The sequence below is a fragment of the Myotis yumanensis genome, unplaced genomic scaffold, assembly GCF_028538775.1.
Source record: "Myotis yumanensis isolate MYYU_CA2020_CCGP unplaced genomic scaffold, mMyoYum1.0.hap1 SCAF_12, whole genome shotgun sequence".
Taxonomy (NCBI): domain Eukaryota; kingdom Metazoa; phylum Chordata; class Mammalia; order Chiroptera; family Vespertilionidae; genus Myotis; species Myotis yumanensis.
In genome coordinates this window covers 15135485-15159369 of record NW_027223763.1, presented here as the reverse complement: position 1 = coordinate 15159369, position 23885 = coordinate 15135485, and the positions used below count along the sequence as shown (strand labels likewise).

At 43.9% G+C, this 23885-nt stretch overlaps 1 long non-coding RNA gene across 2 annotated transcripts in view; it reads right to left on the bottom strand.

Annotated features, from left to right (window-relative positions):
* Window positions 1-23786, bottom strand: part of LOC139020413 (uncharacterized) — a 39205-nt gene extending 15419 nt beyond the window's left edge. Inside the window, exons 1-4 of one of the 2 annotated variants that reach the window (XR_011473312.1) lie at window positions 23767-23786; window positions 20763-20873; window positions 3486-3641; window positions 2592-2867 (exon numbers count right to left, since the gene is read on the bottom strand). This is a non-coding gene — a long non-coding RNA (uncharacterized lncRNA). Of the gene's footprint in view, window positions 1-2591; window positions 2868-3485; window positions 3642-20762; window positions 20874-23766 lie in introns of those variants that run through there. The other variant, XR_011473311.1, reaches the window with a different exon arrangement.
* Window positions 23787-23885: the final 99 nt, after the last annotated feature.

Sequence of the window (23885 nt, the reverse complement as noted above, 5' to 3'; positions counted from 1 at the left end):
AGGCTTTGTAATGACTTCCATGTGAGGACAGCCTGGGAGTCCTTTCTCCAACGTCATCTCCTTCCAGACTTTCTTTCACTTTATGGTTGGAACACATCATAATTCCCCAACTTGTACACTATTTCAAGCCTCTGGGGTCTTATCTGGACTGCTCTGGAAGAACTGCAATAATAAATTAGAGATTAGGATGAGATAATAAGTAGTCAATATACCCATAGCTCTCCCAATATTCTCTCTTGATGTTCTCACCATCTTTTAATGTAGATAAACATGTACACATGGTTATGCTAGGGTGAGGTGAGAGTAGGATACAGGTGTGACAACTCATCCGAAAGGTTTTTGAGCCCGAGTCTGAGGTACAACTGTTAAATTGGCTTTGGGGAGAAGAAATCTAAGAGGATGAGGTCAGAGGAACGGGATGGAAAACAGACATGGTGCAACTTCTTCACTAAGTTAGGCAACCTGCTCTCTGGAAAAGGACTATTAAGCCAAGACATTCTTTAAGACTGAGACTGACCAGAGATGCATTTTAGTCCATAGGGAGTTATCCTGTTGTTCTTTCAGAGTTTGAGAAGGCTTATCAGGAGCTAGGCACACATAACCGGGGCCCTATAGAATTCCTTCTGTCTCAGTGATCAACAAGAAGCAAATGTGAGTGCTTTAACCTCAACAAGTGGTCTTAGTTGAATCTACAAGAAAAAAGGTGACTAAAACCCTCCACCTTAGGCCCTAAAAAAAGAGAGGTAGAGGAGTGCAGATTGTTTTGGCTCAGTGGATAGAGCATCGGCCTGGGAATTAAAGGGCCTGAGGTTTGAATGCAGCCAAGGACGAGGGAGAGGGAGAGGGAGAAGGAGGGGGGGGGGGAGGGGGGAGAGGGGGGAGAGGGAGAAGGAGGGGGAGGGGGGAGAGAAGGGGAGAGAGGGGGAGAGATAGGGAGAGGCGCTGCCTCCTTTCCTTCCTCCCTCCTCCCCAGAGGTGAGGGAGCAGGAGGAGAGGAGTGCCGCTGGGGAGGAGGGAGAAAAGGGAGGCGCATGCCCAGGTTTCAGGCTCGATCCCCAGTAGGGGGTGTGCAGGAGGAAGCCGATCAATGATTCTCATCATTGATGTTTCTATCTCTCTCTTCCTCTCCCTTCCTCTCTGAAACCAATAAAAAATATACATTAAAAAAAAAATCTCAGAAATGAAGAGTATAATTTTATATTTCTGGTTGATTCACATATATATTTTGTTTAAATTTCTTTATTGGTTAAGGTATTACAAATGTGTCCTCATTTCCCATTAACCCCCAACCTCCCCGCCCACCCCCCACCGCCCCCCCATGCTCTCATCCCCCTGTTGTCCATGTCCATTGGTTTGGCTTATATGCATGCATACAAGTCCTTTGGTTGATCTCTCCCCCTTACCCCCTCCCTCCCCTACTTCCCTTTGGGGATTGATAGTCTGATCGCTGTTTCTCTGTCTTTGGATCTGTCCCTGTTCATCAGTCTATGTTGTTCTCTATATTCCACAAATGAGTGAGATCATGTGGTATTTATCTTTCTCTGACTGGCTTATTTCACTTAGCATAATGCTCTCCAGTTCCATCCATGCTGTTTCAAATGGCAATAATTCCTTCTTTTTTACCGCAGCATAGTATTCCATTGTGTAGATGTACCACAGTTTTCTAATCCACTCATCTGCTGATGGACACTTAGGCTGTTCCCAAATCTTAGCTATGGTGAATTGTGCTGCTATGAACATAGGGGTGCATATATCCTTTCTGATTGGTGTTTCTGGCTTCTTGGGATATATTCCTAGAAGTGGAATCACTGGGTCAAATGGGAGTTCCATTTTTAGTTTTTTGAGGAAACTCCATACTGTTCTCCACAGTGGCTGCACCAGCAGTGCAGAAGGGTTCCTTTTTCTCCACATCCTCTCCAACACTTGTTGTTTGTTGATTTGTTAATGATAGCCATTCTGACAGGTGTGAGATGATACTGCATTGTCATTTTGATTTGCATCTCTCGTATAATTAGTGACTTTGAGCATGTTTTCATATGTCTTTCGGCCTTCTGTATGTCCTCTTTTGAAAAGTGTCTATTTAGGTCCGTTGCCCATTTTTTGATTGGATTGTTTATCTTCCTTTTGTTAAGTTGCATGAGTTCCCTGTAAATGTTGGAGATTAAACCCTTATCGGTGATATCATTGGCAAATATGTTCTCCCATGCAGTGGGCTTTCTTGTTGTTTTGTTGATGGTTTCCTTTGCTGTGCAAAAGCTTTTTATTTTGATGTAGTCCCATTTGTTTATTTTCTCTTTAGTTTCCATTGCCCTAGGAGCAGTATCAGAGAAGAAATTCCTTCGGCATATGTTTGCGATTTCGTTGCCTGTGGATTCCTCTAGTATTTTTATGATTTCCCATCTTACGTTTAAGTCCTTTATCCATTTTGAGTTTATTTTTGTGTATGGTGTGAGTTGGTGGTCTAGTTTCATCTTTTTGCATGTATCTGTCCAATTTTCCCAACACCATTTATTGAAGAGACTGTCTTGACTCCATTGTATGTTCTTGCCTCCTTTGTCGAATATTAATTGGGCATAGTAGTTTGGGTCGATTTCTGGGTTCTCTATTCTATTCCATTGATCTATATGTCTGTTCTTGTGCCAGTACCAAGCTGTTTTAAGAACAGTGGCTTTGTAATACAACTTGATATCTGGTATTGAGATCCCACCTACTTTGTTCTTCTTTCTCAGGATTGCTGCAGCTATTTGAGGTCTTTTTTTATTCCTGGGTTGCAGTCTTGATCCCCAGTGTGGGGTGTGCAGGAGGCATCCAATCAATGATTCTCTCTCATCATCGATGCTTCTATCTCTCTCTCCATCTCCCTTCCTCTGTGAAATCAATAAAAATATATTTTAAAAAGTAAAAGGAACATTATACTGAACTCCCATAGACCCACACCCCCAAGAATGAACAATTATTTACATTTAAAGTACCTTACAGATCTAATAACATGAGGTACTGCATAATAATATCCCAGATACTTCAGCTTGTGTCTCCCCAAATAAGAATATTATCCTAAATGCCACCGTTATCCCATCTAATAAAATTAACAATAATTCTCTAATACGAACTAATACTCAGGTCACGTCCAAATCTCACTCCTATGCCCTGTCTGGTATTGCTCGGTGGTCAGCCTGCACATTGAAAGGTCTCAGGTTTGATTCCCAGTCAAGGTAACGTACCTGGGCTGCAGGTTCAATCCCTGGCCCTACTTGGGCCGCATTCGGGAAGCAACCAATCAATGTCTCTCTTGATTCCACTCTCTCTAAAAATCAATGGAAAAAAATATCCTCAGGTGAGGATTAACAAAACAAAAACAAATTTTCTTACAGGAGAGTCCCTCCCTTAAATCACACCAGTCCTGGCCCTGCCCTCTCCCTTCGCCAAATCCTGGACACTGTCCTGCCACCACCCAGTTGCCATCGCCACAGCCCCCTTCTGAGTACCTGTGCAAAAGGTGCCGTCGTTGGGAATGAATGTCTTGTTGTTGTTTGTGGCTCGATACCCTTCTAGGCAGATGCAATAAAAGCCTCCGAGAGTGTTGTGGCAAGATGTGTGGTTCCCACAGACCACAGTGGCCCCAAATTGGCACTCGTTTTTATCTGTTGATACATTGAGACAACATCCAGGAAAGGCCATCCGTCCACACCATGTTCAACACCCCCCTGTCCTGTGCTGTGGACTCGGGACTCAATATTCTGGGACATATTCCCCAGCCTCTTTCCCTGGCACTGTGCTCCTCCGACTATAGGACGTGGGCCCCTCGGAGTCACGCGCCAGGTATGTATGAAACCATGAGAGAAAGCCAACATCCCCATCCTGAAATCCGTCTTATTTGAAGATTGGGAGGAGGGGGTTCTTTTTTACACTTTAAAAGATCTTGTCTTAGTCCTGGGGAAATATATCCAGCAGAATCCCAGGTTCCCAGCTGAGCCATTCTTGCTTCTTCATGAAAGCCAGAGGGGGACGATTAACTGGAAAAACTGTTACTTCTGAGTTACCAGGAAACACAAAGGTATGAGCGCTTTAGCCTCACCAGGGAGCAGGGCTACTGTTGTGGCAGGAACAGCTCCTGCGAATGGTCAGCGACCCATGTGAACCGTATTCGTTGCCCAGTGAGGCGGAGCTGGAGTGTGGGATGCTTGATGAGTCCACAGAAGCTCCCCTGAGCATTTTGAATTCAATAATTTTACATCAATGGAAAATGAAAGTAACCCTCCCTCCCGTTTGCCCTCAGGCCCAGGAGTCAGCAAACTTGCTGTAAAGGGCCAGTCACAGGCCCCTGGTTACCACTGTTCGGCCATGCTTTTGGAGCCTGAAAGCAGCCATAGACAATAGGTAATAAATAAATAAATAAATAAATAAATAAATAAATAAGCAATGTGATTGTGAAAGCTCGTATCTGTGAAGTAGAACATGACTTTTTGAACTTTAGGGAGAAAAAAAAATACAAAGATATCACAACAAAGTTGTGTACACTGCCAGTCCACAACCTCAAGGCAAAACCATCAATGTTTTTACTGCATGTAGCAAGGTTGCCGGGAGGAACCTGTGATTATAGTAGCACTCACTATTCTAAGTGGCTGTGAAACGCTCCCTCTCTCTGAATTGGACTTGAACCTGGCCATTGTCTCACCCTCATGGCATGGTTGATACCACGAGGCAATCCCTTCTTTCTAGTGATGGTTAAACGGAACCCACAGAGGTCACACCGCAAATTAGGGCTCACTCTAGCACCAGAACTCCGGTATCCAGCGTCCTGGCCCAATGTGCTTTCCCCTCACCTTACTGGACTGATTGTGAAGGGCCTCGAATGCCAAGCCAAGGAGACTGGCCCAAGAAAAACTGGCATGTCTGAACAGAAGACGCCAGGGCCAAGGTCAGAGCCATGCATCAGGAAGAGTTTGCACTCTGAGCAGGGAGGAGCAAAGCCCTCCTGGCTGGGAGGCTGCTCTTAGGACCTAAGGCTCTACCAGGCCTTTAATGGACCTAAAGGACCGCCTTGGCAAAGCTGCCTGTCATTTAATTGCATGTGAGGAGAAAACTGGCTGCTCTTTTTTTGTTTAAGAGAAAAATGACAGTGATTTTTATTATGCAAAGAGAGATGGAACCCCTCACCTCCTTGAAATGGAGAAATTTAAGAACAATAAGGCAGCATAAAGAAAAGGCTGCACTCCTGGTGGGTCTGGAGTATTTAGATGTTAACTGGCTTTTCTGGAGGCTGGGATCCCTGCCAGGAACTGAGGAGAGAGGTGGCCCCTGGGGACTGAAGAGGCCAGGCCAGGCAATGGATTCTGGCATCCTGTCTTAAGTTCCTCCTTATTACTATTCCCCAGCCTTGAGGCCCCAAACCTCACAATTTTTTTTGCCATTTTGATGAACTAACCATACTATTTGTTGACTTAATACTGTTCTGTAAATCTACTCACTTTTAAAAACATAAATATATTTTTATAGAGCATTTATATGGGAAACCAACATTGTTTCCATAAAAGTAAATACAAGGAAAACAAAACAATGTCATTAAACTCCAGCTAGATACTGTTGCCTGCTCTTTCTGTGTTAGAAAGGGAGATTGGCACATTAGAGAACTTTTCAATGGGTATTAGAAACACCCGAGGCTTTCCTCGATTGAATCAGAAGGAATGGAAGATAACTGAAAATAGAATACTATCTCACTATGTGGTTCAGTTACTTTAATGCTTTTGTGTGAAAACAGCTTAAATGAGCTGTGGTTCCACCACTGATAATAGCTAAACGCTGGAAAATGCGTTGGGCCTGGCTCTCCCACCCATTAGCTGAGTGAACTTGGGAAAGTTCCTCAACCTCTTTGAGCCTCTGAGTCCTCACCTGCTAGGGAAACGCTGACAGGACCTACCCCCCCCCCCCCCCCCCGCACCCCCCGCACCTCCCCCCCTCCCCCGGCTTCTCTGAGAGGTAATAATGAGGGGGAGGATAATGATGCCATCAGAAAGGCTGTAGTAAAATACTTTAAGCGGAACCTTCTGGTATTAGGTGTGCTTTGGGGAACTGAGAGAAAGGATTCTCGGTAAAGAGGAACAGAGAGCAGACAGATCCTCAGAAGAGTGGCCTGGTCAATAGATGTTAGCTTCCATCAGGATGGGTTTTATGGAGAATGGAAGCATTCCCCAGATTCTCAGAAATATCAAGGAAATGAAACTGAATAAAGATATTGGACTTCCTGTTGACCATGCTGGTTGAGTATTATAGTGAAGGGTGTTAAATAAAAATTCAACTGAATAAATTTAAAGATCTATTTGGCTTTATTCAACGATTCATGAATCAGACAGCATCCCATTTGGCAAATAGAAAGGAACACCAAAGAGCTGCAGAAAAGGAAAATTTTTTAAAGGCAGAAGTGAGGGGGGCGGGGAGATACAAGGAACTCAAAACAAAAGAAAGGATTATTTCAGGCAAGATAAAGGGGGTCTACCAGGTGAATTATCTCATTAGTGCTGACCAGAAAATTCCAGACTGGCCGGTTAAGATTATATTCCTGGGGGGGTGGGAGGGTTGAAACTACCATTAGGTTAGGTATTAAGTCTCAGTTTGGTGACACGGACTTAGCATAAGTGACTCCATTTTGCGCCCGTTGTCTCTTTTTGAACAAGGATAACCTCTAATTGATCATTTGAGGACTGGAGGAGATGAGTATTATAATTATTGTCCTCCATTTTACACTCAAGAAAAATGAGACCCTATGATATTAGGTGACTGCTACAAAACTCATTAGTGGATTTATATTCCATGCCTTCATTCCTTTCAATATTTAAACAAATGTTCTGAACATACTTAGCCATTGCTAAACTCTGGGTCTGAACAAGGGTAGGTGAATATACACATTTAAAATAATGATGAGGAGGATTTGCAAAATAGTATGGACAATATAATGTTATTTATGTAAAAGAAAATTAACTGTATCTTTATGTGAGTTCACCATATTTGCAAAGGCTTAGAAACAGTCTGGTAGCAGTTTTAACAGTTGGATGGCGTGGGGTGGAGAAAGGAGGGCTTTAGCTAAATTTACCTGTATTGTTGGAGGCAATAACAACAACAAGTTTCTATATTACTTGGGTTATTAACATTTTTTAAAGAAATGACAGTTATGGGCTAAATTGTACCACCCCAAAATTCATGTTGAAGTCCTATTCCCAATATCTCAGAATATGACTATATTTGGAGACAGGATCTTTAAAGAGGTAATTCACCTAAAATAAGGTCATGTGGGTGGACCTAATCCAATGAGTGGTGTTTTTACAGAAAGAGGAAATGCAGGACACACAGGGAGAAATGGGGGAGAAAGATTGAGCTCTACTCCAAATACAGCATGGGCAAGTGGGAATTTACAGCCAGGGAGCAGGGTGGAGTCAGTGGGTGGGAAATCACTAAAAGAATACATCATAGCCGAACCGGTTTGGCTCAGTGGATAGAGCGTCGGCCTGCGGACTCAAGGGTCCCGGGTTCGATTCCGGTCGGGGGCATGTACCTTGGTTGCGGGCGCATCCCCACTGGGGGGCGTGCAGGAGGCAGCTGGTCGATGTTTCTCTCTCATTGATGTTTCTAGCTCTCTATCCCTCTCCCTTCTTCTCTGTAAAAAATCAATAAAATATATTAAAAAAAAAAAAAAAAAAAAAAAAAAAAAAAAAAAAAAAAAAAAAAAAAGAATACATCATAGGTAAGGGAGAGTTCTTGCTAAATTGACCTAACAGGACTTTTGCTAAAGACAGACATCACTTGAGAAACAGGAGAGGATGAAGAACCTGATTAGATATTGAGGGTGATCAGATATCAAGGGTCAAGGGTTTGGGTTAAACTGACTTAGAAGAATTCTTTACAAGGAAGTGCATAAAGTTCCCCAGAATAACCTTGATTAAAGTTTGTTCCCCAGAATAACCTCGATTAAAGTTTGTTCAAGCAAAGAATCTTTGTCACAGCCCTGACAAACTAATACAACGACCAAGGTAAAGTTCCTGAGAAGCAGTGACTAGTAAAACCTCACTGTGATACCCGGAAAACCAGTGTTGCGAAATGCAGAAGCAAGGTACTGTGGAACCCTGTGGGAGACACTATGATGCCTGGCAGGATTCAGAGAGGAAGGTGGCTTTTGAACTGGGCCTGGAATGAGTAGCAGAGAAAACAGGGGGGTGGGTTGTTGGGGGTGGAGAGTTGGGGAAATGGAGACTGTTTCTGGAGAAAACTCATAAGCCTGGCAGTGAAGGTCTGTTCCAGGTCAGTTCAGACAGGCTCCACTAGGGGATGTGGGGGAGATGTAGCTGGTGGTGTTCATTAAAAAGATGCTTCTGTCAGCTATTGCTGACAGAACTCGCCATCATGGAGGGCATAACATTACCATCTTTGTTTTATGGAAAGACCACCCTGATAGTCCATGAAGCCAGGGATGAAAAGTGATGGCCTAAGGGCCTTTCAGGTCCACAGAAATGTTTTGATTCATTATAATAAATTATAAAATTAATTCAAACAATTTGTTTTATTAATAATTTATTAATAGAACTAGAATTCATATAATATATTGTTTATAATAATAAATGCATTAACTTTATGTAATCAACAAAATAAATCAATATAATTATTAATATACCTTATATATAAATAAAATATTAATAAATTGGAAGAGCTCATTAAATTTCCATTTTTTAAAACAAAAAAAATCTTTTAACAAGTGTTGTGGGTTGACTTGTATTCCTCCCCTCAACACCTCCTCCCCCATGAAATGTTGAAGTCCTAATCCTTGGTACCTGTGAATTCAACCTTATTTGGAAATTAGAGGCCCGATGCATGAAAATTCGTGCCAGAGTAGGCCTTCCTTCCCCCGGCTGCCAGCACTGGCTTCCCTCCAGCACCCAGGACCCAGCTGGCTTCCCTCTGGCCCCAGCTTCATCTGGAATGATGTCCGGTCTAATTAGCATATTACCCTTTTATTATTATAGACTAGAGTCCCAGTGCACAAAAATTTGTGCACTCGGGAGGGTCCCTCAGCCCGGCCTGTGCCCTCTTGCAGTCTGGGACCCCTCGGGGAATGACCACCTGCTGGCGTAGGTCCGCTCCCCAGGGGATTGGGCCTAAGCTGGCAGTCAGACATCCCTCTGGCAGCCCAGGAGCCCTCGGGGGCTGTCCACTTGCTAGTGGGGAGCAGGCCTAGCTGCAGTCGGACATCCTTAGCGCTGCTGAGGAGGTGGGAGAGGCTGTACTGGCAGCCGTCAGCCTGGCTTGTGGCTGAGCAGAGCTCCCGTGGGAGCGCACTGACCACCAGGGGGCAGCTCCTGCATTAAGCATCTGCCCCTGGTGGTCAGTGTGTGTCATAGTGACCAGTGATTCCCAGTCGCTCTGTTGTTAGGGTCAATTTGCATATTATCCTTTTATTATATAGGATAGAGGTCTGGTGCATGGGTGGGGGCTGGCTGGTTTGCCCTGAACGGTATCCCGGATCAGGGTGGGGGCCCGCTGGGGTGCCTGGCCAGACTGGGTGAGTGGCTGAGGGCCATTTTCAGGTTGGCCACACCCCCTTCAGGGTGGGGGTCCTGCTGGGGTGCATGGCCAGTCTGGGTGAGGGGCTGATGGCTGTTTGCAGGCTGGCCACAGCCAGTAGCCACCCAAGCTCCCAGTGGAGGCTGGCTGGAAGCAGGTATCTGGGATTTATTTGTCTCCTATAATTGAAACTTTGTTGCCTTTTGTGGAGGCCATAGCCGGCCAGGGCAGGTGGGCAACTTGGCTTCCTCCATCACCAGGGCAACCAAGCCTCCTGCTTGCTCTAGCTCCATGGCTGCTGGCCGCCATCTTGGTTTGGTTAATTTGCATATAGTCGCTCTGATTGGTTGGTGGGCATGGCCTGGGCATAGCGAAGGTATGGTCAATTAGCATCTTTGTCTTTTATCAGTGTAGATAGGGTCTTTGCAGAGAGAATTAGGCTATAACTCCTGGAATAGGATAGGCCTGTGGTCGGCAAACTGCAGCTCGCAAGCCACGTGTGCCTCTTTGGCCCCTTGAGTGTGGCTCTTCCACAAAATACCACGTGCGGGTGCGCACGTACAGTGCGATTGAAACTTTGTGGCCCATGCGCAGAAGTCGGTATTTTGTGGAAGAGCCAGTATTTTGTGGAAGAGCCCCATTCAAGGGGCCAAAGAGCTGTATGTGGCTCGCGAGCTGCAGTTTGCCAAGCCGCAGTTTGCCAACCACTGGGATAGGCCATTAATCCTATATCACTAATGTCCTTAAAAGAAGAGAAGGGACACGAACACACAAGAGGGATAATGCCATGTGGCTGATGATAGAGGCAGGGACTGCAATGATGCAGCTGTAAGCCAAGGAACACAGATTGATGGCCACCAGCAGAAGCTAAAAGAAGCAAGGAAGGATTCTCCCCAACCTCAGAGGGTACAGGGCCCTGTCTACACCTTGATTTCAGATTTCTAACTTCTAGAACCATTTCTGTTATTTTGATCTACCCAGTTTGTGGTACTTGGTTACAGCAGCTGTTGGAAACTCATACTAGGAACCTATATGCCTTTCTAGCAACAACTGGCTGGAGCCCTTGGAGCTGAGTCTCCAGCCACATGGTATCACTCATTTCCTCCCAATGTGCAGACTGCATTGCAATACTCCAGGGGAGAAAAGACATAAGATCTCAACTACTGCAGTAGCAAAGAGGGGTGAGAGGTTGTGAAAAGCTTTCTTTACCTCATGGAAGAGGATATAATAACACTCATTATATACAAGGGGCCCAGTGCATGAATTCATGCACCTTGAAAGAAACTGTGGACCGTGAGGCTACAGTGGGCACAGGGGCGGGTCTTGGCCCATCCTCTGTGCCACCGCCCGGCTCCTCCCACCACGGCCCCCAGTCCCCTACCCGCCGGCAGCCCCGCTCCCACCGCCGCTGCTCCCATGTGCTGACGGCACCCGCTGATGGCGCAGAGCCATTAGGGCCAGTGCCAGCAGCAGGTGCAAGCGGGGCCGGCGCCCTCAGTGGGTGCAAGCTGCAGCTGCTGCCCCAATCGCCCCTCAGGAACAGGGGGAGGTAGAGAAGCTCTCGGGGGGGGGCGATCGGGACCGGCAGCCGCCGCTCACACCCACTGACAGCACTGAGCAATTGGGACTGGCACGCGGATGCAAGCAGGGCCGTTGCCTGCAGAGGATGCAAGCTGCTGCTGCCCCAATCGCCCCTCAGGAGCAGGGGGAGGTGGAGAAGCCCTGAGGGGCAATTGGGGCTGGCAACTGCTGCTCACACCCGCTGACAGCACCGAGCGATCGGGGCCGGTGACAGGCACCAGCAGTGGGTGTGAACGGTGGCTCCGGCGCTGGCAGCAGGTGCAAGCGGAGCCAGTGCTGGCAGCAGGTGCAAACGCCGGGTAGGACTGCGACACACGGGAGCAAAGAATTTTCAGTAACCACCAGAGGTTTGCCCTGATGACAGCGACTGGCACCCCACCTTGGCCTGGTGTCCCCCCGCTCACCTGCTCCACCATTCCACCACAGCTGACGCCTACCATAGTCCGCATGCGCCCCCTGGTGGTCAGCACACATCATAGCAACCGGTTGTTGGGTTGTTCTGCTGTTCACTCTATTTGCATATTAGGGTTTTTTATATATACTGAGTGGCCAGATTATTATGACCGGCCAGGTTATTATGACCACCCCATCAGTACAATGAAGTGAATTAGTTATGCAAATAATAATAATAATAATAATAATAAAACCTTGAGAGTATTTGCTTAGGAAGTTTTCAATATTCAGTATTTTTGGAAGTGTTAATGAAGTACTGTTATATACTCAGTGTATATAGATTGTATTTTATATCATTACCATGAGCAAGTTTCTTTGCTGAGGTTGTGTCATCCATAATGATATGTAAAATCACTCCATAGATGTGAACACAGGCTCAGAAAGGTTACATGACCAAGATAAGAACTAACATCTACACCTTGCCTCTTAGGTGCCAGGCACTGAGCTGAGCACTTTATGTATGAGCTCACTGGATCCTCACAAAACCCTTTGAGGTAGGTACTGTTAATATCCCCAATTTCTACCCCTTTCCCCATTGAGATGAGGAAACTGAGGCACAAGAAGTCAAGTAACTTGCTCAAGCTGCTAAAGCTGGATGATAAATATAGCAGCCTGTGTTTTTTTCTGGATGCAAAGTCCTGCTCTAAAAGAAGGCATGTGTTTGTTGGTTAAAGGACTTATCTTTTCATTCATTCATTCATTCATTCATTGAGAATGCTCTTTTGTCTATGCATTTCTAAGAATGCAGCTGTGTGCAAGCCCCAGGCTTAAGTGCTCAGAGATCTCAGTGTTCCTCATCTGTGAAATGTGGGGGCTCTACTGGACGATCTTTAAAGTCCCTTCTTGCACCAAGAGTCTATAATTCTGTGATTCTCTGGCTTTGGGAGTAAGTTACCATTTATTAATACAATAGCTCAAAATTGCAAACTCATGTGCCAATGTCTCAGCAAATGACAGAACCCAGGATTTTAATCCAAGCCCACCTGACTTCAAAAGCTTCTCTACTTCCTCCTGAGTCAGGAAAAGAGATGAACTAAAAAATGGACTGAGGAAATAGGGCTGTGGAACCAGATTGCGTGAGCAACACAATGGGACCAATGACCAGTGCCAGGACTTCTGCTGTGGAGCCGGCCGGGTGTGGGCCTCTTACACCCCCTTGTGGAGCACATCAGAAATGCTCGGCTCTGCCAGTTTTTTCATTTTGATACCAGACTAGATGAACAGGGAAGCAGGAAGTGGTTTTCTCAGTAGTTTTGAAAACCACTGGCCCCAGCTATTGTTAGTTCTCAGTGAAGCCCAGCTACCCTGTGTTCATTTATTGAGGAAACACGTTATTTTTTTGTTTCTGTTTTTACATCTCATACCAGGTATAAAGCAGTGAACCCAACACAAATGACACCTTTCCTCCTTAGCTCAGGGTGGGGGACATCAGCCATTAAACCTGTAACATCCAGAATATATATAAGGCAAGAAAGAATTCTTCTTCCTTCACACTACCTTTGCTCCTTAACTTTCTCTTTAATATATGGAGGGGGAAAGGATCTTTGGCAAGACCAAAGACTTTTAAGCATAATAATTCATTAAACTTATTTCTATCTGTTCTCAAAAGTTTCATTTGTCTCACAGATACTGTGTTCTGGGGACCCTAAAATATTTAAATCCTCATCTGTACTGAGGCACCAGAGGAAGGAGATAGCCCTGAGGTTTTGCCACCCCAAAATATGCCTTTGGGGGATATTTATTATTTTAAGCTGGTTATTTTTAAGAAAAAAAAAAGACTCGAGAAACACCGTTGACCTCCCCCTCACAGCCTACAAGATTTTAGATAGAGGACCTGCCCCAGGAAGGAAGCTATCATCATGGAGAACTACAATTTAATATGAACTAAAGTGTGATAGACAAGGAGGAATCTAGTAAGGTCCCTTTTATCAAAAAGCCCTGTGTGCGTCCCATCATTAAAGCTGGCCCAGCAAACATTTATCTACCAAACATTTGTTTTCATCTCCATGTGAATTGCCTTCCTCCCCTTTGAAGTCCCAAACCACAACCCCTTTCTCCTTAGCTCAAGATAACAGATAAGCCTCAACTGTCTAATTTGTCTTGGGGCCCTATATTCTTATGGAACCCCAATATGTACATATGTAATTAAATTTGGTTATTTTATCCTGTTAAGTTGTCTATTGTCAATTTGATTACTTGACTACCCAGATGAACTAAGAGGGAAAATTCTCCCTCTTCCCCACCACCCGCCCCCCCCCCCCCCCCCCCCCCCAAACATCAGAGAAGCCAGAAACAATGTTCAGAATCAACCTTGAAGGCTGTAGGGGCCTCCTCCAGGAGGTAGCTGAAACCCTGGCAGGAGAGCAGAGGGATGAAAATGAGGGGTAAGGGCTTCTGTGGAGTGGGATATTATATAACTTTCTAACCTTTACAACAATCCAATAAACTAAGGGCCACCGTTCCCATTTTATAGATGTCCATTGACTCTTCCTGTCTCCCAATATGAAGGCCTGAGGACAAAAACAGGGAGGGAGTACTGAGGCGCTCCAGTGGACAGGAGAGAGAAGCCCAAGTTCAAGCATAGTCATTGGTCAGTGATGAGTGAATTGCTGATGTCTAATGAGTGAACGCCCTATTCACTGTGATGTGTGACCACTAAATGGCCTCTCCTGGGTGGATCTCACAGCTTTCTTATCAGGAAACAAAAATATTAAAGACTCTAGTAGTGGAGAGAACCTAAAGATTCCCCAGCTGATTTTAAAGTTTTGGAACAAGAGTCCCACCCATAAAACCCTTCAAGAGCCCTAGCCAGTTTGGCTCAGTGGATAGAGCGTCGGCCTGTGGACTGAAGGGTCCCAGGTTCGATTCCAGTCAAGGGCATGTACCTTGGTTGCAGGCACATCCCTGGTGGGGAGTGTGCAGGAGGCAGCTGATCGATGTTTCTCTCTCATCGATGTTTCTAACTCTCTATCCCTCTCCCCTCCTCTCTGTAAAAAATCAATAAAATATATATATTTTTAAAAACCCTTCAAGAAATTAAGTCCTATGTGGTTGTTCTTTGAGGGGGAGGACATTGGAAGAGGGTTGATGGGGAATAGAACCTTCCTGGCAGACTCTGCAGTCCCTTCATCTGAAAATCACTGGACTGGATTGCTCTCTGAGATCAAATAACATCTCCACATTACAGATCACAAAAATGAGGCCCAGAGAGGGGAGGTGACCTACCCAAGGTCACACAACTGGTTTCAGATGAGTTGAGTCAAGCCCTCATTCTCAATTCAGTACTTTATCCTCTCCACTTCTATTCCATTGTCATCCTCAATTCATTAGCAACATTTATACCTGGAAGCATTTATTTGAAATATCAGGCCACCAAAATGTCATCACCAACTTACCCAGTGGCTAAAGTATCTACAGTGTGAGCCAGATCACTCAAGGTTCGAAGACATTGTAAGACTTATTTTTTAAACATTAGCTAGTCTTTCTATTTTATTTAGAACATCTCTTTTTATTTTGTGTTAAAATTAGCAGTTGCAACTCCAAAGCATATGGCCCTGGGTTTGAGTCTACCATTCTCTAGCTATGTGACCCTGAGCAAGCAACTTTAACTCTTTGTTATCACATCTGTGAAGTGGAGTTAATAACATTCCCTACTTTGCCATGTAATTGTGAAGACTGAATGAAGTAAAGTGCTGAACATGGTACTGGGTTATGTGCTAATAAGCTCAACAAATCCTTTCTGTGGGCAGGGAGTGGGAGAAGTACTCTATAAAAAGCTTTATTATCTCTTCTCATGAAATCACACTAGTAATGAGACCCCCTCATGGGAGTGTAATATTTTACAGTTTACAAACCATATTCAGACCTGTGGTCTCATCTGCATTCTTATCCCTTCTCTGTGAAGCTCACAGAACAAGTATCCCACTGCTTTAGGAGCTATTGATTGGTATCTCCATTTCACAGAGTATAAAGCTGAGGCTCAGCAAAGGCTCAGGGTCAGTCAGCTACTAAACAGCTCTCTGTAGCTGGCAGGCCCTTTGGAAGTGAGTGTGTCTGGATGAGGAGGGAGTCCACTGTGGTAGACTGGATTAGTCTTTACCTATGTTCACCTCCCCAGAAGAGAATTATGTGCCCCAATTCTGTCGACGTGAGGCTATAAGACTTGCTTTGGCCAATGGAATATGAGCACAAGTGATGTGTGTTCACGTTGGAAAAGAAGCTGAAGACCCAGCATGGTGTTCACCATATCTCTTTTCCTTCTGCCACAAAATCTGGCAATTTTTCACAAAGAGAGAAAGAGTGCTTCATCAGCCTGGGTCCTAGAATAGGGACATAGTTGACCCATCATGGACATAGGGTTGAATGAGAAGTAAACCTCTGTGGTTGCAAGCCACTGAGACTTTGGGGTCATTTGTTACACAGCAAAATCTAGCCTCTCCTAATGAATACATCTATAAAGGCAATATCCTCTCCAGGAAACAGAGTAGTGATGTCATACTCTGGATATTGGTTGGACTATGGGTGTGTGTGTGTGCGCGCGTGCGTGCACGTGCGCGCACGCGTGCGATTGCATGTCTTTCAGGTTGCACAGTGGGTAGGGGAAGGGGAAGGGCCAGCCCAATTTACCCTGGACAGTATTCCAGTCAATCTTTCAAACCAGCTAAGCTTGCAGAGGCCTGTTTCCCATTCCTCCCCTCTCCTCCCTCTCTCTCCAATTGTTTTATTATTTTGCAGAAACCCTTCTGATCTCTGTTGAATTCCATGATAGCAAAGGAGAAACTGCTTCAGGAGCTATTGATTGATTCTCAGAAATAATCATCACAGCTACTGTTTCCAGAGGGCTTATTTACTTCCAGGGACTCTGCTAAGAGCTTTTCATGCTTTGCCTCATTTTCTCTTTACAACTACCCGAGGAATTAGATATTTCCTCATTTTAAAGGCAAGAAGTGAAGAATTAAAGAGTTTACAGGACTTACCTAAAATCTTCCAGCTACTAAGAGGCAAAGCTGGGACTCAATCTAACTATAAAGTTAGGTAGTTTTCTGACTTGGCAACTTGAGTCCTTCTTGTATCTGTGGGCTGTGTTATAGTTGTTTTCTCTGCTATTTCTAAGCCTCACTCTGCTCACTATGAATGGAAGAGGGGAATGAATCCCTTTTTCCTAGTTCTTGTTTCAATGAGGAAGTTTTCTTTCATTTTTTGAGCAATTTGGGGTAGAGGAAGGACTGATCTGTTGGGTAAATCTGAGAATACCTGGACATGCTCAACTCAGCACTGTCCTTCTTCTTACTGGGAGGGGGCTGCTTCTGTGGCTCCACAACCCCTCAACAGGGTGCCTGCCCAAGTCTGTGCAGCCTGGTTCTGGGATTCACTATTAGCTATCAGTCTAAAAGCCTCTTCTCCAACCTGAATTATTTACTTATTTATTTAGTTAGTTAGTTATCCTCACCCGAGGATATTTTTCCATTGATTTTTAGAGAGAGTGGAAGAGAGAGGGAAAGACAGAGATAAATATTGATATATAGAGAAACACATTGATTGGTTGCCTCCTGCACGCCCCTGACTAGGCCGGGCCCCGGAGAAGCCTGCAACCAAGGTACATGCCCTTGAGCAGAATCTAACAGAACCCGGGACCACTCAGTCCCCAGGCCGACACTCTATCCACCGAACCAAACCAGCTAGGGCTCAAAACCATATTCTTTCATCGATAGCAAACCATTTACTTATCGTCCCCTCTCTCCAAATATAATACAACTAGTGACCTGGTGCACGGATTCACGCACATTGAAAGGAAATTAATTAGAAGTTGGCCAGCGGGGCGGGACTGGGCGAGATGGGCCAGATACACCCAGGAGCCAACCTCCCTCAGTCCCACACCTAAGGTGGCACCGTGGCTCAAAGGGCATCTGCAGAGTGAGCGGGGTCCCTCCGGCAGGTGGGGTCCCTTGGCCTGGCCTACAGGGATGGGGCCAAAACCTGCTCTCCCACATCCCTTGAGGGGTCCCGGAGTGCGAGAGGGCACTCTGCAAAGTTGCTGTCGTACAGGGTGTGGAACGCAAACCCAAGTGTGTAGTAAGTAAACCAGAATCAGGGCCGACAGTGCCCCAGCAACAACATAACCCATGGCTGAAGGTGGAATTGCGTGGCCCGGTGAGGAATCGGGCTCCCTCTTCTCTGGTTCTGGGGTGCGCCACCAGAGAACCACCACTGCCCAGTCACCACACCTCGGCAGCTCCTGCATTGAGCGTCTGCCCCCTGGTGGTCAGTGTGCGTCATAGGTACTGGCCAGTCGGCCAGTGGGATGGTCACTTAGCCTTTTATATATATAGATACGGCACAATAAAATCTTGTCCCTGTTGGGAGACAACGCTCCGTGGGTCTCTTGTGTTTCTGTACATCTTGAGAGCAGAGGCTCTGACTGTCATTTGTCCTAAACTATCCTTTCAAGGGTGTTTGTAGAACAAAAAGCCTTCAAAGATAGGTTCCCTCCAGAGCAAAGGACAGAAATGCTTACTCTTCACTATAAAATATTTGGTTTCACTAAGCTCAGGATTCCTCTCCTGTAACACACTGTGTTCAGACATCCAGGAGCTGATGCAAATATGCTGATGCTCGTGCTACATGCAGTGCTATGAAAAATGAAGTCCTTTGTCTCTGACCCAAGAAATCTCATGTCTTCTGCCTGTATCCAGGAAACTGCATTAGGCTAAGTTGTTAGCTTGCAGCTAGGGTAAGATCTCAGTTCTTGACAGCACCTACCATGTTTGTGCCATGGTGAGAATTATCACGTTTAATACACACATTTTTAACTTACATTATTTCAACTAAATGTATAAGGTCAACAAACCAATAGAGAAAATTTAAATATTGTTCTGCCCTCCCTTATTCTAAGTAAGTGCATGCCTTGGAGTAAGATGTGATAAAGAGTTGTGATAAAGAGTTGAATCTGATATATTCTTAGTGGATATTAGTTTTCATGTGGATTTCATGACATGGTCATTAGCCATACTGAGTATGGTTCCAAAGTTCAAAGATGCATATTTTTTCATGTAACATGGCCTTTAAATCTAAGCCACCCACTTCTCCTGGTAGTCAGCCAAGGGAGGGCTATCAGATTAAACACCAAAGGAAAACTCGGAGACAATAAATCAGTCTCCAGTGCCAAGCTCTTCTGAGAAATGTTCAAGAACAATTTTCACCTTATGTGATTTTTATTGTTGCTATGGGTCAACTTTAGAAGGTCACACCCCCATAAGTTTTACTCCAGAGGATTATAATGGGAAGGGGGGCGGTCAGTATAAGGTACATGGCTGTGGGGAGGGGCTATTTTTAAAAAATATTTTTTTATTGATTTCAGAGAGGAAGGGAGAGGGAGAGAGAGATAGAAACATCAATGATGAGAGAGAATCATTGATTAGCTGACTCCTGCACACCCCACACTGGGGATGGAGCCCGCAGCCCAGGCACGTGCCCTGACCGGAAATTAAACTGTGACCTCCTGGTTCATAGGTTGACAATCACTGAGCCATACCAGCCAGGCGAGAGGGGCTATTTTAATGGTTACAAAATTTCTTTTACAAGGGAATATAGCACGTAGTTATCCTTACATTTATACATCACTTCTAAAGGATTTGAATCTAGTCCTTTTTCATATCCAGAGACTAAAGACTCCCATGAATTTGATTTTGACTTCTTGGTCAGCCTGCTAAATTTTGAAGTATAGCAATGACCTTTTCTTTTTTATTAAAGCAGTATTTTTAAAGTATTTATTCCTACTTAATTGAATTATGTATCAAAGTCAATCAACTACATCTAAAATATTTTTCCAATATTTATAGGGAACTCATACAACTTAAAAAGGAAGATAAACAATCCAATCAAAAAATGGGCAAAGGACCTAAATAGACACTTTTCAAAAGAGGACATTCAGAAAGCCAAGAGACATATGAAAACATGCTCAAAGTCACTAATCATCTGAGAAATGCAAATCAAAACAACAATGAGGTACCATCTCACACCTGTCAGAGTGGCAATCATCAACAAATCAACAAACGACAAGTGCTGGAGAGGATGTGGAGAAAAAAGAACACTCGTGCACTGCTGATGGGATGCAGACTGGTACAGCCACTATGGAAGACAGTATGGAGTTTCCTCAAAAAGTTAAAAATGGAACTCCCATTTGACCCAGTGATCCCACTTCTAGGAATATATCCCAAGAAAACAGAAACACCAATCAGAAAGGATATATGCACCCCTATGTTCATAGCAGCACAATTTACCATAGCTAAGATCTGGAAACAGCCTAAGTGCCCATCAGCAGATGAATGGATTAGAAAACTGTGGTACATCTACACGATGGAATACTATGCTGCTGTAAAAAAGAAGGGATTCTTACCATTTGCAACAGCATGGATGGAACTGGAGAGCATTATGCTAAGTGAAAAAAGCCAGTCAATGAAAGATAAATACCACATGATCTCACTCATTTATGGATAATAAAGACCATTACAAACTGATGAACAAAAATAGATACAGAGGCAGGGCAACATTGAACAGACTGTTGAAACTACAGCGGGAAGGCTGGGGAGGGTTGTGGGGGTGGGTAAGAGATCAATCGAAGGACTTGTATGCATGCATATAAGCATAACCAATGGACACAAGACACTGGAGGGTATGGGAGGCTAGGAGAAGGTCAAGGGGAGAAAAAAAAGGAGACATATATAATACCCTTTGTAATACTTTAAGCAATAAAACAATTTAAAAAAATTAGATAGCACATGCACATAGTAATAAATTTCAGAGTACAAACTGTATTTTTAATATTACTGTAAAAATTGGGACACCGATATTTCAATATCTGACTCTGGATTGGTGGCAAGTCCAAAACCACTATACGAAAAGGGGTTAAGTGTAGAGAGAGATAGAGAAAAGCAGTCTATAATCCAACATATGCCTCTGAACCAAAATTCTAAAATATATGAGGAAGATTAACAAAATAATTAAGCCTATAAAACTAATAAGGAGATGAATTAATTTGGCTTAAATAAACACAATAGAGATTTGAAAATGACTTAAATGTTTAAGCTCTGGAAAAAGATAAAGAATAGAATAACAAAAGAAGTTATACAATATCAACAGGTAAAAATGAAACAAGAACAGGTAATACGGCGAAGTATCAGTACCTGGAGTGATTTCGTGAATCTCCCCTAGGAATGGATGACTCCTCACATATTTGCTGCATCTTCCAGCTGACTTCCAGCTTGAACATTTCTTTGCTGTTCTCCAATCTAGGACTGGGAAGTCAAGGTATATGTGAACATGGTGGGGGCAGTTTTAGACCTTCTCCATCTAGAGCCACACCATGCCATCCAGAGCCCCTGCCATGCGGTCTCTCTCTATTTGTGTTTTCCTTAGGAAACAATGGGGCAGAGCAGATCAGAGAGCCTGCTGCACAAACATATATGGGGGGCGGAGAAGAGTTTGGGGCGGGGGGGGGGGGGGGGGGCCGGGGGGAGTTGCCAGTCTCTTCTTCTGTAGGCACGCCCAATGTTCACTAGTAATTCTCATGAAAGAAGAGAAAAAGATGGGTCTTTACAGAACCCTCATTTTCCCTAAAAGCTGACTTCCCTCCCATCTCCCATTCTTTCTTTCCACGTAGTGGTGATGGTTTGTCTGTGGGGAGAGAGGTGGAAATGGGGAATAGGTAGGGAGGAGGGGTTGGTGGAAGGGCTGGTAGAACAGTAATGGCTCTTCAAACGCCCTGCTGTAATAGAGCTGGTTTCAACCACTGGCAATTCTTTAAATGCAGAACAGGGCTCCTATGGACTTTTTTTTTTTAATCAGATTTGGGCCTCAGCAGCAGTTTCAAGACAACAGGAAAAGTCCCTCTCAATGTTCAGTCACACAAACACGTGTCTATTTTCCCTTCCTTTTAGTTTAACTAATGTTGGCATTACTCTTTAGTTTTCTGCATCTTATATTTTTTACTTGAAGCATTTCTTAGAGATTGTCCATGTCAGGACATATACATGTACCTCATTTCTTTTAATTGCTGCATTGCATATATTCCATAATACGTGTGTACTAAAATTTATTATAACAGCTTTCTAGTAATAGTTTGTCTCTAGGATTTTCCTATTATAAACAGTGCTGCAATGACTATTTTGTGTATACATCGCTTCATATAAACAGCACTTAAAAAAAGTTAACTAGAAATCCTGACAGATGTTTGGCATCCAATGGATAGTCTTTCTTTATGATGCAATGGGTCACACAGTCTCTCCTGACTTTGAAAATTCTGTGACTTATCACAAGAATTGACATTTTTTACTTTAATTGCATTGCTTAGCATGTGACAGGTACTCTGCATTCACAAGGGTTTATCTTTAATGCTGAATAAAAGTTTAATGTCTTTGACATAGACTTAAGCAGCAATTAGGAATCTAGATTTAAACTGCTACAAGTGCATATAAGGGACGATGTATGGAAAGGTGTCTAGGAATGGGAGCTCTGCTTGAGTTCAAGTCCCAGCACTACCAGTTTTTCCTATATGACTTTAGACCTGTATGACATTCAGTTTTCTCATTCATAAAATAGGTGAATGTAGCACCGATTTCATGGGGTTGTTGTAGGGATTAAATAAGGAACTATGCATAATTCTTAGGACATTTCCCGGAACATAATAAGTCACCTGGCACTTAATAAGTTCAATAAGCATTAGCTATGCATTGGTTTCAATTCAGGTGACAACTGGATATACAGAAACTTTCTACTCAAGCCTAAGTCCATTGCTGCACAAATAAGGGCAATTGGTCCACAGCTTCTTTTATTTGGTACAGACAAATTTCCTGATTTCAAAGATGTTCAACTGTGACCACAAGTTATTTATTAGAACTAAAGAACATAGCAATAGACCTATATGGCTGGGAGGAATATCAATATTACTTTATATTATCTTATCTTATAATAACCATTCCCATATATTAAATTTTTGTATGCCAAGCATTTTGCATATATTGTCTCATTTAATTCTACAAAGGCCCTTGTGAGATAGATATCATCACCCTTATCGAGGATCTGAGAAATCAAATGGCATGTCCAATGGCATCATATCATTAGTAAATTGCAGAACAGGGATTTGCACCCAGGTCCTTCTGAAAATAGATCTGTAAATTGCCATACACTTTTCCAATGAAATCTCACTTATCCATGACAGAACCAGCTTATGAAAGATTTGAATGCTAAGAGGGAGCTTGAACTCCATTTTGGGGGACTGAGGCAGAGTGCCCAGGGCTCATAATACTTTAAGGGGCCCACAATAATGTTTTAAGTTTTTTTTAAACCAGAAAGAAAAATAAACTTTTAGGTCCAAGAAAATGTTTTGCTATATAACATTAATACATTCATCTCTATACCAATGCAGTTGTAATATATATATATATATATATATATATATATATATATATATATATATATCTCCACAAGCACAAGGCAAAAGTGCTCAGGGCCTATAAAAGTCGTAAGGCGGCCTTGTACTAGGTTGTGCTACACTTTCTGGGAAGGTGATAATAGCAGACCAAATTGAAATATGGGAAGCGATGAACAAATTGAGAAAAATGTGGTTACAATTTCTCTTTTCCTGTCAAAGGCACTCCCAAAGGTTAAAACAGAAGAGAAACATAGGGCGGAAAGTGCCACTTCCTAGCTGCATGATCTTGGACAAGTGAGTTGATCAATCTGAACCTGTTTCTTTTTTTTTTTCTTTTTTTAATATTTTATTGATTTTTTACAGAGAGGAAGGGAGAGGGATAGAGAGTTAGAAACATCGATGAGAGAGAAAAATCGATCAGCCGCCTCCTGCACACCTCCAACTGGGGATGTGCCTACAACCAAGATACATGCCCTTGACCGGAATCGAACCCGGGACCTCTCAGTCCGCAGGCCGATGCTCTATCCACTGAGCCAAACCGGTCAGGGCCTGAGCCTCAGTTTCGTCATCGATAAAATGGGGCTATGTACCTCCTGGGATTTTGGCCAGGGACCTCATGTACAGCGTTCCATAAATACATGTTGAATGAATGAATGCAGTAACTGCGCGCTTAGTGTCCAGTAAGTGGTAGTTGCTGGCATTAAAAATAGTTAAAAGTCCTCAAAACGACAACCCAAGCCTGTTAGAACCAGACGTACCTCACGCAACTTCTACACAGACCTGCTCAGTAAACTGCGCTTGCGCATGAGCGCTTCCTCCGCCCCCTCAAGCGTGAGGGCCAGTGGGCGGGCGTTCGCGGCAGCGCGACAAGTCAGGA